This window comes from Myxocyprinus asiaticus, chromosome 20 (genome assembly GCF_019703515.2).
Source record: "Myxocyprinus asiaticus isolate MX2 ecotype Aquarium Trade chromosome 20, UBuf_Myxa_2, whole genome shotgun sequence".
In the NCBI taxonomy this organism is placed as follows: Eukaryota; Metazoa; Chordata; class Actinopteri; order Cypriniformes; family Catostomidae; genus Myxocyprinus; species Myxocyprinus asiaticus.
This window is the reverse complement of record NC_059363.1, coordinates 30,973,330-30,989,699: the sequence shown is the minus strand read 5'-3', so window position 1 is coordinate 30,989,699 and position 16,370 is coordinate 30,973,330.

Below are 16,370 nucleotides of genomic sequence, written 5' to 3'. Positions count from 1 at the left end.
AATGCCAATCTCTAAACCAGTTACTACCTTAGTCTATTTGCCTGCTAGCTAAGCTATAATAGTTTCCACCGTTTGACTTTATCTGACATGACTAGCAATTGTTGTCTAATGTCAGCATTGCCTAATTTTTGTAACGTTATTTATTTTGAAACAATTGTTTTCAATAAGTCAAAACAACAGCGGAAGATATGCTACTTACTTGCTGATAAGACATATTTTTTGGATATCCGTCTATTTTTTTAGCATGTAATTATTTAAATTAACAGCCCTATCTCACATTGCATTTAACGTTCTGGGCTTGAGCACCCTTACATCATTACTATGTGACTTTTTGTTTTGAAGAAAACAGGAAAAAAAGCGCTCTCGCAGTGCACAATGGAGTCCATCATTTTAATGTTACTTACTTTGTGGCTTATTTTGAGTCGTTTGGGGCGCGGTGACACATGGCCCTCTCACATGCCTAATTGTCGACAGTGCATCCCATACCTTCAGATACTGAACCCGCAGTTTTTTCAGATTGTCACGTCATTGCTCAATAGTTCTTTGGTATCCACGAGCACGAAGATAGTCACGAATTTGAACAAATATCTCGTAGTTCTTGTGTGTTCTTGTGTGTTGTATCCAGTTGTTCTTGTATACTCTCATCTGCCCAAATTTCCAGTAAAGACTGCACCTATGCTGTAGACCAAAGTGATCCCTTTACCCAGTCGCATCATTGACATCATGTTGCAAGTTCCGTGCTCGGTCATGGTAAGGGTTCACACTAGATGCGTACCGTGCCTGAGCCAACTGAATCGTGCCCGAGCCCACCTCTTCAAGCGGGCCAAGGCACGGTACGGAGCGATCACACTAGTCAAACGAACTGGAATTTGGGGGTCAAACGTGCTCAGGCACGGTACAGATTGCCTAGTGTGAGTACACCCTTACACTACAAATACGATGTTGTCACATGTGTTTCTGCTTACCTTTAAATGTGGTTTGAGTGATCCAATTTTGACCCTGTTTACACCTGCATTTAGCGCTGAGCACTTGTGATCAGGTTGCTGAAACTGATGTTAATACCAGGTGAAAACATGGTCTAAGTTATATGCTACTGCAAGAAGTGTTGAGATATATCACATTTCTGAGCTCGGGCATTTCTGATGTGATAATTCCTCTTTGATACACTTCTAGGTGTGGGTATGTTTGTATATGAGTTTCAGGCGCTGAGACACAGCATTGAGAAGCTGGCAGGTGTGCAGCAGACAGCACAGTGCACAGATCCTGAAGAACCACAGCTGATTCCTGCTGGAATGTATAATTTTCTCATTTCCTTCATAAGCAGTTGGCCCTTTGCAAATTAGCATGGGGCTCTGACCCCGGCGTTCCACGCGGATGGAGCAAGGAGACGGCGTAATGCGCGACATACGGGATTTCAATCAGATGCACTCTCTTTCACACCCATCAAATCATCTCCATATACATAATTCATACACCTGTGAAGGGATGTGCTCTATTGCCACACTTCTGCAACATGAAGAGTATGATTACAGATTAATCTGTGTGGTTTTCCGTCACTTCATGAGAAAATAGTCCTTTTTTTCCCAGTTTCTTGGGATTTAACAGTTCTATATCATTTGCAATTTCACTCATTTGGGTAGTGGGCCTTATCTTAAATCTTAAGTGAATATGCTTTAGATTTTATTCTCAAATGTGGAATAGAAGTGGAAATCAACAGGGACCTTGCAACCTGAATTGTGACATGATAATATTGTGTTTAGTGTATTGCGATACAAAACTGATATATTGAGATCTTTTGTTATAATTGGACTTCTGTGATTCTGTGAAGTGCTGAACTTCCTGCATTACTTCATTAAAGAGAAGTAGCATAGAGTGTTGGTTCTCAACTAAGTTTGCATCAGAACCCATATTTTATATAGGACATCAAGTGGTGACCCAGCACAGAATCAAATTTTTTTTATCAGGCACACGTAAACAAATGTACTTGAAATCAAACATTTGAATGTATTGATATTACCATGAACTAGACGGGCCCAGCTGTTAGCAAAATGATTAACATGACAGATTTAACTTTATAGTTTACCACAGAGTTTGATTGGAGGAACAGCCTTTAACATCAACAACAAAAAATATGTAAAGCATTTCTCCTCACTTTTAAAAGTTGATAAGCCTGATTATTTTACTTTGCTAACCATGCGTGATTATATAGTTAGGAGAGCCCTATTACATTTATATATATATATATAAATCACCAAATTCTGTTGAACATTTTACTTACATTTCTATCATCAAATCAGTTTCTAATCAAATCAACTAATAATTCTCAACAAAACAATTTAACTTTTAAATTTCAAACAATTGATCAATAATATTGTTGTTCAATAACATTTGATATAAAATAATTTTGTTAAATTATTATTATACTGTAAGTATTACTATTACTACTACTACTACTATTACTACTACTACTACAGTTTTTAATTTATTTCAGTTGTACTGTATTCAATTTGAAGCATCAGTTTGAATCAAGTTTTATTTTGGTGGAAAATGTTTACGTCAGCATACCTTTGTGTGTATTTGATGGTAGTTTAAAGATCCCCATTCCAAACAGGAGGAGTTCATGTGTAGCGCCCACCGCATGTGGGCAAACACCGCATACTGAGCATCACACGCGCTCTGTTTAGTAGTAGATGTGAGAGCAGAGTGGTACCGCTCGTTCATTCTAAGGCATGCAGTGCACACAGACTATAATGATTTATTTTAATGGCATCCATTTGCGGTTTAATAATCACACATGCCAGTATGATCAATTTTATTTGACCATTTGAATGTAATAAAATTTGTTAAATTGTCACTCATTTCATCCCAAATTACTTTAAAAAAAAAATTGAAATTGAATTTACTCCATTTAATTCCATTTTTATGATTCAATTTTGGATTCTGTCTGCATTTTCTGAATGGCAGAAATCAGAGCTCCCTAAATTTGTAGTATATCATTATTTGCGTTTAGCATTTTTTTTTTTTAATCCCTGCTGTCCACGACCCTGTCGGAACAGACCAGCGACCCACCAGCTGATAACCACTGGCACTGAGCATAGGCACATCAAGGAAAACTCTTGATCTTGAGGATCTGTGTAGATGTCCTTACAAATGAAACAATCATTAGCCTAATATTCTTAGCTTTTTCTGAGTTTTCATTTTGGTTGAATAGAAATAGAGCATCAGTTGGCCTAATCAGTTTTAGAGAAGAAAAACAGTAATATGTATCACTCGGGTCAAAAGACCCCAGGCACCAAGCAAGAATGCAACAATTAAGGTTGCTAAAAATGGCACTAGCACACAAGCTACAATACAGAAGCAGGTGGTCACCCAATCATCTATCACTTCAAGAGTAGAAGCTTTATGAGTTAGCAGAATAAGTAGTAGACATGCTCTAACTTAAACCTCTAAATCTTTCTTTTGTCTTTGCTGGTGTGGATTGGATGTATATTGGTTGGCTAATCTCAACATGCTAATGCTAATCATGTCTTTTGTCATACTAGTAACCACCTTATGGACAGTCAGGCTTTTGTGCATGCAAATAACGTTAAAAATGCTGATTGGTCAGCTTCCGAAGCGTATTGATTTGTAAAGGAAATGGAAAAGGAAGTTCCTTTTCAGAAACCATGTATTTTTTATATATTTAAACTGGATGCACCTATAATTTTGTGTGCCATAGCATAGCCTACAGGTATGCCTCAAGAACTAATTTGAATCAAACATGGCTATGATAAATATTTTGTATTTGACTCAAGGACGTAACCAAATGTTCAAGGTTGGGGAGACCAACTGTAAACATAGAATAATTTTTAATTGAAATACCTGTATTGATCGATTCATATTTTTAATATTGGCAGGGTCGTGCCCACCTCAATGCATAGTTGTGGAGGTAACGCCCCGTTTAAACTGCAAGTCCACTCTGGCCTGATACTGTGTACCTCTATAGATATTAGACACCAAACAACCCTGTTACTTGCAATCCTTGAGACCTGTAGGGTAGAGTGTGCTCTCTCCTTGCTTTCTGTTAGCATATTTCATAAATACAAAGGATGAACAAAATTGCATTTTACTGTGTATCACCATAAAAATGGTAATGCCCAGAAGAGGACTCAAAGGAGACCTTTTTATGTAGAATCCAACAAAACATATCATCATGGCCATGGCCAAGGTCAGAGTTATGTGCTAGAATGCAAATCTCATACATATTGAAATCTTTCAAAAACATCCTTACAGTATGTGAACTTCAATTCCTGCCTGTCTGTATGCATGTTTGTTCAAACATGCATTTGTACGTTTCCGAGCCCGTGGATACCAGAGGCAGCCCTCCCGCTCTCCAAGCTGAGAAAGCAGCCATTCTCGGAGCAATCAGAGCCCTGCCTGCAGGATCCCAGCCAAACCTCTCATCCTTAGTCTACTCGAGAGCTGCTTTAATTATCCATCATACCACAGATGGGATCGATTTTAACCCCCCTCATTCTCTCGGTCGCTCTCATTCTTGCTCTCCTTCACAACCAACCTTACATGTCTTTCTCAACCCCCTTGTCTAAAGTCTTTCACCTAGCACTCCTCCTCTGCCTCTCATCTTGGGCCTCTTCTTCCCTGTGTTCCCATCTCCCTCTTTCTCTCTCATTCTCTTCTGTCTCTGTGCACTCCACTCTCCTGTACACAAGTCACATAATTGAACTGGAATAGAGCCAGAGCGGCAACCCCCTCCTCCTCCAGGCAGGCTCTTTCCCTTGCATCCCTTGGCCTCACCTGCTCAATACCTTATTAGTGTCAGGATCTGTGGAGAGCCATTGCAGATTAACTAGAGAGATATGAGATTGATTTCTGCCCTTTGCAGATGAAATTGGGTTCTGTCCTTGTGTAGGTGTGTGCTCGCACATGTACTGTATGTGTGTACGTGACTGTGAGCGCTCGGCGTACAAAAGAGAGCATGATATTTTTCCCCCTGCTCGGGACGTGCGTTTCTTTATCAAAGAAAATGAAAGCCGGCTAATTAGCTATCTGCAATCCCACATGTATCTCTGTATCTCTATTCTAATTTCTCTCTTCCACAGGCCATGGATGCACAGGTTTTTCCTTTCTTCTTTCTTCCATACTATGGTGAACACCCCCCCCCCCACCCCCCCAACCAACACTGAAATTCTAATCTCAAACTCTAATCTGCAAGCAATCGTGAGCAAAAATTACCTTTTGTGGCACATGTTCATCTCGGCCTTGGCGTAAATAGCGTGTTATTGATTATTCATGGGTGCTGTGTGTCTCCTGCATGGCTCGGCATGTCAAGGAGTTTAACAGGTGATGCCTATTGGAGGAGAGATTAAGGTCTCTTATGGAAATGGGCGGCTGTGCTGTGTTGAGAGAGAAGGCGGGGTGGTAATGACAGGTCTGTATGTGTAAGGTAGTGCTGTTGTGGTGATATCAGCTGTGCCCTATCTCTGTGGGTAAATAGTAGCGGGTCAGGCCTGATTGCCAGATTCAACTCCATGGTTGACACAGTTAATGTTAATAGATAGTTTTTTATGTGGCGGGACACGTTCATCTGCTTGTCTTCGTTTGTATAATAGTACTCCCTGGTTTTCCTGATACTGTTTTCAGCATGCATTGTGTTGCAGTGAATAGATAATGCTCTGAGTGGCAGAGATGAGGGCAGAGATGCAGGTATATGACTTTTTTTCTATTTGAGATAGATCAGTGTATCTGCAATTTATAATGGTGTTTGCGAAGGAAAGCAAGTTACTCTTGGTCATACTTAAGCTTTATTGGTTTGTTGAGAAGAGGTGTGTTTTTAATTTTCTAAGTAATTGGATGATTTTTGCCTGGCGGAAGTTAAAATGGGTGAAAAAATAGTATAGACTTATATTGAAGGAGAGTATCGAGCCATATCTATGGACCAGAATATCACATACATTTTGGGGTGAGCTCTTTTGAGCCAGTAAGCAAAAAACAAACAAACAAATAAACAAACAAACAAACAAACAAAAAAGACCTTTGCAGCTACCTTTCAATGCCCTAATAACCCATCAGAAAACCCTAGCAACCAAATAGCATGTGATGAAACCACTCAGACACCATAGCAACCGCATAGCAAACATCCAGAACACCCGAGCATCATGGCAGCGAGTTTTGCACAGGCAAGCACCACTCACATTTTCTTAAGAAAATATAAAAATCTTGGTAACACTTTCTATGAAGCACATATTTATAATGCATTGTAAATACATTAGTAATGTCTTATAATACACCTTATAATATGTTATAACTTCTCATAAATAATTGTAACCACAGTTATAATACATTATAATACTTACCTTTTCATAGTTATACATTAGAGTATAATGCATTATAACACCAGCAACATACAATTTTATCTGCAGAAGTTATAATGTATTATATATATTTGTAATATACTATATAATAGGTATGCTTTAAGTAAAGTGACAAAAGAAATGTCGTCTAATAAACATCCATAAGATATTTTTAAATGGTTATAAAAAATTATATACATTAAACATGCACAAAATACAAAATAACACCCATTTTGAGATATTACAAAACACACTTGTAAAGCTACAAGGGTACAATATTAATAATATATAATAATATTAATAAACTTTAGTGTTTGTGAATCTTATTTGGAGACTTGTTTTATAAATAACTTCCATAGCATAAGTTTGACTTGTAATGTATTGTATGTTACAAGTTTATGTTATGGCTGTTTATAAGAAGATATTGCTTTTGTAAATTTACTTAAAGCAGATAAAGACCACTTATAATATGATCACGTCATAAAGCCTTTTGACTATTTACACTATGCTGCTTTTGCATGACAGCACTTATACGATTTAACTTCTGCTGCGTTAAAATTGTTTGTTGCTTGTCTTATAATGCATTATACTCTTAAGTATAAAAATAAATAGGGGAAGCCTTATAATGTACTATAACTGTAGATATAAATATTTATGAGAAGTTATAACTTATTTTAAGGTGTTTTATGAGACATTAAGAATGCAGTATAATGCATGTATAATGCCTTTACAATGGATTATAAATATGGGCTTCATAGAAAGTGTTACCAAAGTATCTTTTGGGCCAGTAAGCAATCAGCTAGAAACTACAAAGAACACCTTTGCAGCCCTGGCTACCAATCAGTAAACACTAGCAACCGAATAGCAACGCACTAAAACCAACACTAAACACCATAGCACCGTGGCAGGGAGATTTGCACGGGCAAGAAATACATCAAATCACATTTTCTTTTGAAAATATACAAATCGAGCTTTACACTCTAGAAGAATTTAATGAAGATGAAATTGACTTTATTAGATATTAATTTCACTCAACACAAGTTCACTCAAGTTCACAAATTTACATTATGTGCTCTCTTTGGAGTATGCACTTTAATTTGATTGAACATAATGAGAAAACTAATTCGGTATTCAGTGATAATTCCTTTCAGCAGGTGATCACACTATAAATTGCATGTGTATGAGGCACTGACTGACCTCGAGGAACAGAGTCAGAGCTTATTGTGGTGTAATTTCCTCGTCTAGAGGATGGAGTGTTTTTGTTAGAGTAAGACCTCGGTGTGATTGCCTCTCCGTCACCAGTGTAAACCGAGGATAATGCTATGGCCACCTTCCTCACTGCAAAATCGGGATCAACACAATCCAATTTCTCTCTCTCTGTGCAAAGATGGAATAATTTGGAAGAATGGGGTTGCCTAGCCTTGCGCCTGGGATGTAAGGGGGAAGATAAAGCGGTGTTAAAAAACAGCCATTACAAGAAGAATTGGGCAAGAGGTGTTTCGGGACAACAGAACCCCCAAGTCAACAATACAGATGGGAAGTGGCTTCCAAAACATCAAGGGAGAGCAAGCCATGGGTAAATTGAGATGTATAACTAGCAATCTAGCCCAAAACAGAGCTCTGCTGAAACATGAGACATGCGGCAACATATTTTATGTGGATTACAGCTTAGATGCAAACAGATGATTTTTTCACTCCACAGGAGAAAGTTCCTGATGCTCATTTGCATTCGAGCAGCTACAAGCTTCAGGAATCTCATGTAAAATGCTGAAGTTCGGATTTTCCTTGTGCATTTACTAAAAATATCACATTTAATTTCAAAGCAGCTGGGCATCAAACGCATTTCAAATGCACAAGTGCTTCAGAATCATGTGTGTTACTTTGCATGACAAAAACATCAACCAGTGAGGGGAGAAAAGTTTGAAAAGCTTTCGAAAAGTCACCATTTCCCAGCGACGGTTGAATCCCTAATTGCTTTCAGGTGTGTTCCTCTCAATACACAGTGACTCTGCCACCAGAAAGAGGGCAGAAGTGATTTGTGTAGATGCTGGCATTGCAGGAGGCCGCAGTGAAGGCTGGGATGGGTTGGAGCAATCAGGGTGGGGAATGCACCCCCTCCTCTCAGCTCTGTGTTTCAGACAGGCCCACTCTGATGAATGGACCCTAGATTAGAGCTCACACAGGGCAGGCGCAGGCCTCAGGTGTGCAACCTAATGCATCAATGTTCAAGAGCGTATTTATGTTGAGCGTGAGTGTAGGTGTACATGTGCTTTGAAAAGCCATGGAGTAGATGGCATTGCTTCCTTTAGGGTGGAAGAGAGACTCTTTATAGCATGTTTTTGCAAGGCCACAATATGAGTTTAAATCAGACTCTTATGGATAATGAGAGCGCAAATTATACATTTTCCTGTGTAAGACATCTTTCTCAATATGCATTCTGGAAAAAGTGTATAAATAATCAGTTTATCATTTTTTTCAAATCAAGCCATCAAGTGCTTAATATTTGACTAATGAAACTGCATTGTATCACACTGATGTTACACTAAACAGTCCTGCTCAAGGGCATAAAACACAATGCAACAGTTTAGCAGAATTCTAATATAAATGTCCACCTTCCAATAGTCAGACCTACCATCCTTGTGACTATTTATGTGATTGTGACACAGATACACTCCAAGCTGAACATGAGTATGGGATGCAGGGATCTGTGGCCAACCAGCAGGGGGGGTTGGCAGTCAGTGGAGAGGGCCAATGGCTGAGGCTGTGTGGCTAAGTGTCTCATCAACATCCTACTCATGTTCCAGGCCCATGCTCTAACTGTGCCCTGACTTGATTGTAATTGCCTGAATTCGGCTCCCGCTGCTCCATCCTGGCAATATAACTACCACATTTTAACCCCAGCAAGCCTAGACACTGCCACACAGCCCTTTGGCTGTTTGGCAGGATGTGTTATATCTGTGCTTCTGTGGTTAAAGGTTTCTAAATATATTGGCCTTTATTTAAATTTGAATTACAGTCATGAAGGGGGACAAAATTGTTGAGATTCCCTTAAGTATTTAATTTGGTTCCTTTAGCTTATTTTGCCAACAATGCCAATGGGTTCAAATCCAAGGGAACACATAGGCTACTGATAAAATTTATAAAAGTTGTTTTAGATAAAAGCATTTACCACATATACATTTTCTATTATTTATTTATTTATTAGGAGCAATATTAAAAAGTGAGATTGATTTTCAGAGGCATTACTTACCTTTAAGGAGGCTTTGTTTTTCTAACATGTCACATAAAAAGTCTTTTGTCCATTTACACCAAACACCTAAATTGAAAATATTAACTGAATTTGTCACTACACTCTCTAAACCCATAATTAGAAGATTATGGAACAATATGAAATGTTAGATAACAGATAAAAATAATGAAAGAATTGGCTACTGGGGCATTTTTTTTTTAAATATTTGTTTTTGGCACCACATTTTATATAATTGGGGCATTTTTGTAACTTTCGAAGGCATTTTTCTCCTAAAGAGCCCTGATAAATTTCTGACTCTGGTGTGGAGCAGTAGAAATAATAAAAATAGTTGTTTAATAAATGAACAATTTACAGTTGTGATTTTCAAGGTGTGCTTCTCTGAGTAAAATTTACATACAGCAACTTTTAAAGGAATGATTAAAGGAATAGTTCACCCAAAAATGAAAATGATCTCATCATTTACTCACCCTCCTGCCATTCCAGATGTGTATGACTTTCTTTCATCTGCTGATCACAAGTGAAGATTTTAAGAAGAATATTTCAGCTCTTTAGGTTCATACAATGCAATTGAATGGGTGCCAACATTTTGGAGCTCAAAATCCACATAAAGGGAGCATAAAAGTACTCCAGACGACTCTGGTGGTTAAATCCATATCTTCTGAAGTGATATGATAGGAATGGCTGAGAAACAGATCAATATTTAAGTCCTTTTTCCTTTATTTTCACTTTCTCCTTCGTCTGTTTTATGTTATTCACATTCTTTGTGCATATCGTCACCATTTACTTTCATTTTAATGATTTATTATTATTATTTTTTATTACAGTTTTTCCCAGTCGATTTGACACATTTCTCCAAACTCAAGTAACTGCTCTCAAAACAGTTAACACGGTGATCTGAACACTTTGTAATTGTCCTAAACAGATTGTAAATTTTCCTTCATTTCATACAAATAACAAATCACATGCATCATTTTCTCAAAACACTGTGCACAAAATTATCAAATGTTTTCACAGTAGTTCATACAGCCAACCAAAACTTTAATATATCAGGAAAAAGCAATTGCAGCTCTTTTTATTGGTCTTTACAAAAATCACAAACATTTGTGTACCATTTTCCAAACACAACAAACAAAATTCTGTTATTCGTTAAATTCTCAGTTGCATGTGGTTATGTTTTAAATTAGCCCCAAATTGATATCTGATGAGTTAGTAATATACACAACACAAGAAATGCAAATTTCCTAATTGTTTACACAGCTGTCTTAACAACAACAACTAGAAAAGGGGAAAAGAAAACAACAAAGAAGAAGAAGAAGAATGAGAAGGAGAAAAGGAAGAGGTGTAAGAGTGAGAGGTGGTGGACAGGGTAGAGGGAGAGGGAGAGGAACAGTTGAAGAGGTAGAAAGAGATGACGTGAGAGGAGCAGAGGGTATAGGAAGAGGAGATGGAGCAAGAAGAGTTGAGGATGTTGGAGAAGGAGCGAGAAGAGTTAAGGATGTTGAAGATATTGGAGAAGGAGCAAGAAGAGTTGAGGATGTTGGAGAAGAAGCAAGAAGAGCTGAGGATGTAGGAGAAGAAGTAAGAAGAGCTGAGGATGTAGGAGAAGAAGTAAGAAGAGCTGAGGATGTTGGAGAAGAAGTAAGAAGAGCTGAGGATGTAGGAGAACAACACCCTCTGCCTCAAAGAAATTCAGCAAAGAATAATACAGGACAATCAACTATTCCACAATATTCACCAATGCAGTCTCTCCACAATTGATTGTGGTCTTAGAAGAAATGCCATCCGAATGAAGCAGGTATACAAGGTGCCCTTTGAGAGGAACCCCGTTAGAGTGAAGGAGTTGCGATTCCAGTTTGTTCAAGTACGTGCAAGCCAATTACTGCAATTACTGTAAACACAAAGATATTTTTTTCCTGGATATTACGTATGTGTCCATATACTATTCCACTCTAAGTGAAAAGATTCAGGTATCTCTATGCATAGTGCTGCATCAAAGTTGGAACTCAGACTTCAGCAACATTTTACAGTATTATTAACTTTGCAATCAATGCCATTACTGTAAAAAACGAACTTACTGTATTGTACCTTGTGTTCTTTTTACTCTAGATTTGGATAGCAGTGCAGCTCATTATGAGTACCTGTATATTGATGAAGCTGGCTTCAATCTTCACAAAAAAAGGAGAAGAGGGAGAAATGTGATTGGCCATCATGCCACAGTCAATGTCCCTGGACAACGAGGAGGCAACATCACTCTGTGTGCCGCGATTTCTACCACTGGTGTTGTAGCACACAATGCTGTCTTGGGGCCATACAACACAGAAAGGCTCCTAAATTTTTTTAACTTCCTCAATGAAATCCTCTTTCCACAGGGTGATCAGGAGCAAATGGAGCGGAATTTTGTAGTTGTTTGGGACAATGTCCAATTCCACCGTTCAGCAGTGGTGCGAGAGTGGTTGGAGCATCACCCACATTTCAGGATGATGTTCCTTCCACCATATTCTCCTTTCCTGAATCCAATTGAGGAGTTCAATTCTTCTCCTCTTGGAGATGGAAAGTATATGATCGCAACCCTTACAACCAAGTAAGTCTTCTACAAGCGATGGAAGAAGCCTGTGGAGAAATTGAGGCACAAGCATGCCAAGGATGGATCCAGCATTCACTGCGTTTTTTTCCCACAATGCATGACTCGTGAAAATGTATGCTGTGATGTTGATGAAATTCTCTGGCCAAATGTAATTGAGAGGCAAGATCAATAAAGTTAACTGATTCAATGATTGCAGTACATATATTTATTTATTTATTTACTTATTTATTTACGTAATTATTTTTTTTGGGGGGGGGGGGGGGGACTCATTGTTATACAACTAAACTCATTAAAGAACTTCACGAAAAACATGTATTTTCATTCATTTATGTATCTACAGCTGAATTTGTTATCAAATCAACAGAGAACACACTTGTAGTTTTGATGTTAGTATTTATTTTTAATAAATGCATTACTAGAATAAAATGCAGTGCTTCATTATGCAGTGAATATTGAACTGTTTCACCAACATAAGAGTGTGTTTAGTTTGCTGTGTTAACTGTTTTGAGAGCAGTTACCTGAGTTTGGAGAAATGTGTCAAATCAATTGGGAAAAACTGTAACAAAGGTTTTTTTTTTGGTATAAATATTATGCCACAAATGCTGTTGATGGAGCTCAACTTGTATTGAACACAGGACATTCTTTTAACTATCTAAAAAGCAGAACCTCACAAATCCCGGACCCTGCTTTGTAACAACCAGAGACCTTCTACCAATATAAGCCTACAAAGTTAGCAAAAAAAGCATAACAGTGGTCACCAGTGGTCCCATAGACACAGGGGCGTAGATTCCGGGGGGAATATACCCCCCCCCTCAATATGTATACCATGATAAATGGAAACATGTAAATGCTTCACGCTGCAACCCCCCCAATGTTCAAGCCAAATCTAGGCCCTTGGATAGACATTCTTATGGTGGTTCACTGGCGAGGCGACAAGAATAATAAACTGCTTTTGTGAGGAAACAGCGCATAACTTAATTAATTGGTCACCTGTCCACTAATATTCAACATGTTCTACATTCAACAATCCTATTGGAATGAACAATGTGAACGATAAAAATGGCTGTTTTTTTAAGAGAAGTCACAGACGATTTTGCGACATTTAGGTGTCAGTTACGGCTCTCTCTGTTCATACGGTGACGGCGATATGTTGAATCAAATCCTGCATCCTTCCTTTGACAGCAATGAATAATGTCTTTACTAAGTTCAACACCTGCATGTGCAACTTTTGAACAACTCAAGGTAAAGCCATTTTTCCAACCAAACAGTTATCAAAAAGTATTATTGCAAGTTTTTTTTTTTTTTTTACATGTACATTGGAGTACTATGTAAATACCATGGTGTACATCAGTGCACTGCAGTATTACCATCTGATACCATCACAATACCATGGTCCTGCCACAGCAGGCAATTTTTTTGTTTTGTTTTGTTGTAGTTGATTTTGAGAAACTTTAAGTAGTGCTGGATGTGCTGTGTGAACAAGTGTTTTATCAATACTTTGTAGCCCGTAGTTACATTAATTGCTACACAAGATATATACTTGTTAAAAGGTAAAATTGCTGCTCCTAAAGTCACCAGAATTAAATGCTTCAGTGCCATTTTTGCAAAAAGTTTATCCTAGGGGAGCATGTCCCCAGACCCCCAATAAGGGTACACTGTTTTGCTGGACCCGTGCTTCAGACAGTACTGTAAATAGCTGAAAACAACCCTGAAAGTGTGTTGCCTGTTTTATTGAGGCTGCAGCATAGAGATTTCACTTCTGTCACCACGTGCATACTGATATTAATAAAATCGCATGGCCATGCCGGGTTGCACATATTTAGTGACCAAAGCTCAGCTCCCCCTGTCAGTGTTTTAGCACCTCTTCAGCACCAGCAATCAAAATTTGCAGGCGCTGCCCCTGCTAAAAAGCATCTATGCCTTTAGTAAATTTTTGATATATAAGCTAAATTACCATTACCACAAACAATGGTCTCTCTCTCTTTTTTTAAATACCATGGCAATTTACCTACAATCCATTAAAAGTCTGAGAATCAAAAAGTACATGCATGCACCTCTTCAAGAAGTTGCATTATACCAGAACGAGTGTGAGACTTCCTGCTGCATGGAAGGAAGTGTGCAGGCACAGACTGGCAGGGTTAACTTCAGAACTCCCCTGTGGAGCTCCTCTCTCTGTGATAATAGTTGCTTGCATAATGAAGAGCAGCCTGCTAGCCAACAGGTGGTCCTTTTTTTAAAGAGCCCAGCCACTGCACACAGGACAAAAAAAACAAAAACTGCCATGCTAAAATGTGTCAGAATCTAATGTTCCGCAGAATGAAAAACCTGTTTTCTTCCTTTTGTTCAGCGCAAGAGATTCAGCCTTGTTAGTCATTGTTCCCCGCACAAACGAGCAACAGTATTTTTTGACACCGAGTCATGGGCAAAGAAAGACTGAAGCTGACTAGTCAGGGAGAGAGGGGAGGGTAAAAAAAAAGGCTTTCTTTCCTTCTTTTTGGAGGGTTGAAGCCCATTAAGAGTTTGTGAGTTATGAATGGTTATGAGTCTATGTCTCTCTCTCACACAATGTAGGAGAAGCAAAGGAAAAGAGAAAAACCTAACTGGCTTTTTTAGACTGCCAAGAAGTCTTAATCACATACAGGCCGAACAGAGGAGATAGTAAAAGGTAACGAAAAAGCGAGAAAGTATGCGACAGAGAGAAACCAGTCAACAAATTCGGGACGGAAGTACCTTTTGCTGCAGACAGAATGGCTGGGTGAAGTGGAGTGGATGGGGGTAGGGAGCAGAGTTAATCCTGGGGGCCTCGAAAACATCCCCCTGTACCCTTCTAAAAGCATGAGAATATAGCCGTTGACTGCTCAAAAGAGTTCTTTGGGCAGTCTAATTTGATATGCTTCTAATTCTTAAAAAAAAAAAAAAAAAAAAAGTGCCTTAATGGTGGAGAAACATCAATGCTACACCATAACAATTTTGAAAGACTACTCAGGTCTCCTATATATAAAGCAAGAGACGTAGAGCCAATTGCTGTGGAAAATGTCAACAAAGGACACAGACTGACAGTCACTGATGTGACTAGCTTACTTCACCTGCCTATTAGCCCGCATTCTCAGCTTAATGACCAGAGGGACAAACGGACACTGGTGAGCCATACTTCAGAACAAAGGCCTTAATTCACTTGTATAATCCATTTGTTATTGTCAGGCCAATTTGTTCTCCTTAAGCTACATGAGGGTCCAGGCCTGAGACAAAAGCTGGGGGTAACAATGGACAACTACCCGTTTGCTTTGTTACTGTTCAAGTAGTCTACACACCTCCCAGGGTGCATTGCGGGCCTTTTTCGGCCTCAGAAAGCCAAAGCAAAAATTAAAAAAGGTTTGGTGGAACACCTGGAGGAGTCAGATTGGCTTCCCACTTCACGGTTAGAACAGATCGCAGCCCTCACACAGAGCATTCCAACAAGTTCCGTGTTTTGACAAGCCTTCACTCAAGCAGTTTTAATTACCTGTCATGATGGAGTTGCTGGATTGTGAAAGTGGGTCTAGGCTGAGAGGAACAGAACCCCAAGGTACAGTTTTGCAATGAATACAAGATCCAAACTTGTCTCTTGCACAATGCACAAATGCCTAATTTTGGTCTTGATTTTCCTATAATGAGTCAGCTTTCGTTTTCTCTGAATGGAAAAAAAGATACAGTAGAAGTGAATTGTGATTGAGGCTGACATTTTGTCTAACATCTCCTTTTGTGTTCCACATAAGAAAGTCATAGAGGTTTGGATCAACAAGAGGGTGAGGAAATGACAGAATTTTCATTTTTAGGTGAACTATGCTTTTAGAAGTCCTCCAAATCAGAAACTATTCAGTGTTGTGATGCAAAATTAGATGTGCATTGCAGGGGTTTGGATAGCCTTAATGGAATATTCCAGGTTCAATATAAGTTAAGCTCAATCAACAGCATTTGTGGCTTAATTGTTGACTACCACAAAATATAATCTCAACTTTTGTTTTTGTTTAAAAAAAGCAAAAATTGAGAATGCAGTGAGGTACTTACTTTGGAGGTGAATGGGGCCCATTTTTGGAGGGTTTAAAATCAGAAATATGAAGTATTTAAGTTTATAAAAGCACTTACATATTTTTTTTTTTTCTGGTAAACCTGGTTTATTATTTGAGCTGTGTAGTTGTTTAAATCA